Raw genomic sequence first — 2,416 nt, 5'->3', positions numbered from 1 at the left:
AGTAGAAAAGGGGGTGTTCACAATAATAGTAGCATCTGCTGTTGACGCTACAAACTCAAAACTATTATGTTCAAACTGCTTTTTTAGCAGTCCTGTGAATCACTAAACTAGTATTTAGTTTCTGTGTAGGCTCTCAGTTGTCCACGTGGTTTCCATAGTAGAGAAGCTTGAATCTTTGACTGGACTGGGTTGCTTGACGCGAGGACATTTCGCTTCAAACTGCAGAAGCTTCCTCAGCACAGAGTCCTACAGGTGCCCACAACTGCAAAGGGAAGGGCTAAAGAACAACAACTTGTCCGGAAAGCCCTCACAGTATGTGGGTACCCACGATGGTCCCTGGACAAAGTGCAGAAGTCCCAGAGAACAAAGAGACCATCTTAAAGACACTAACCACATGTTTGAGGACAAGGAAGTTAAAATATTAGCCAGAGAGAAGAAATGGTTTGAGAGAGGAGTCAAGGAGGCATTCTTTGTGAAACGTTTGAAACCCAGCCTTAACCGGGGAGGGGGTCTGAGACACGCTTTATCCCCTGTTTACAATGGGGTACTCAGGTCAAAGCAGTTTCAGTCTTTTGTTCACGGTAATGAGTCATTCACGTCATCAGCAGAGTCGTCAAGGGAGCCTCAGCTGCCCTGTCATTAGGAGGGTGCTAACTAGAGCACAATAGGTTCTAATTAGAGCTATTGTTTAGTCACTAGCCTTAGCAGTCACTGCCATCTACTGGTCGTAGATGGCAGTGTTCATGGCAGTTTGAGCAGCCACACATTCGTTAAAAGTGATGAAGGACTTAACAAACAGAATTTTCAGTTTTCAAATTGCCTTTTTTTACAAATGAAAAAAATAACATATTTACAAAGATATTTATTTGTAAAACCCACCAAACATTTAAGTAACTGTGTGTTATACCGACCAGCCATCCACTGATGTCAGGAAACTTAATGTACCCATAATGCAATGCGGCATGTGTCAAAACGCTAAAACCTTCAAAATTAGTGCATTACTTATAACTAAAACATATACCTGATATTTTCATTTTGTAAAACGACAGACATGATGTTAATTTCAATAACCTGTCAGGAATTAGTTTGTTTAAAATTATAACCATAACTCAAAACTGGCTGCTTGTGCAAGACTCCAGCGAAATGACCGGCAGGTTTGTATGGTATAGGGATGGGTATTGATAAGATTTTATTGATATTGATGCCATTATCGATCCTATTCCTTATCAATTCCATTATCGATACCTCTTTTGAATTTTCTGTGTACTAAAAGTAGGCTTTATAGGTTTTCTATGTCAACATTTTATTGAGTCTTAAAATAAATAAATATGAAATTGCTCACTGTATTCTTGATCACTGGACATAAATAAAATAAACAAAATCTGTAGTTTGTGTCAAAAGTATTTCCTTTCCGACATTTTGGCATGAAAGTCTCTCCATACCTCTGAGCCTAGCTCAGCCGGCTGCTGCATGTCAGCGCAGGATGTCTCATTTTGGGACGAAAAATACATTTTGCTTGATTGCAGTTTATTTGTATTACAACATTTGGATAGAGGTGTCAATTGATTTTAAATGGCATTTTGCTTTGACGTTATTAATTCCGACTGGACTCTATCATTCTAACTTGAGCAGAGAGCCGCGCAGTGTTTGGAGCTGTGTGAACAGAACGGAGGATGAGTCCCAGTTAGTGACTTTAATCCGCACAAAAGTGACTCACGATTGACAAATTCAGGGGTAAAAGGGGTGAAAAACAAAAAAAGATGCAACCCAGAATTACCCCCCAACACCACCCGCACAAAACTGTTAGTTGGTTTGATTTTTTTTTTTGTGTGTGTGTGTGTTTTTAATCAGGTTCTTTTTTGTCTCATTCTCTAAAATTGTATTATAGCATTATTAGTTATTATTACTATTACTGTTGTTGTTGCTATTATTATTAATATATAAACAAAAATAAAAAAATATTACAATTTGTAATACATTTGACTTTTACGACAACAAACGCTGAGCCATTCATTACATTATACAGAAAACAAATGCACACAAACATGCTGAGATGCGAACAGCTTAATGCTAACTTTAACCTTGAAAATGCCATAGACACGCTAACGCGTTAGCATTGGTCCCATTTTTAAATTATAAAATACATCTATAAACTGTTTCAGAAGACCATAACAGGTCGGTTTAACATAAAAAAGGTAAATATTACACACAGAGATATGCTCTTTGGGGTTTTAGCAGGAAAAAATTAACATAAAGTGAAATAAAACAAAGAACCACGAAGCAGCAGGTCGGATCATTGCTTCAAAGAAGAGCCACGCTGCAGAAACGGTTGATTACAGACCCTGCAGGGGTTCTATAATCAACGAAGAGACATGATCATTTTCCCGACGAACACCCCCAAAAACAACGGCCGCTC

The sequence above is a fragment of the Thalassophryne amazonica genome, chromosome 16 (assembly GCF_902500255.1).
Source record: "Thalassophryne amazonica chromosome 16, fThaAma1.1, whole genome shotgun sequence".
Taxonomy (NCBI): domain Eukaryota; kingdom Metazoa; phylum Chordata; class Actinopteri; order Batrachoidiformes; family Batrachoididae; genus Thalassophryne; species Thalassophryne amazonica.
Note: the sequence above shows the minus strand (reverse complement) of the source record.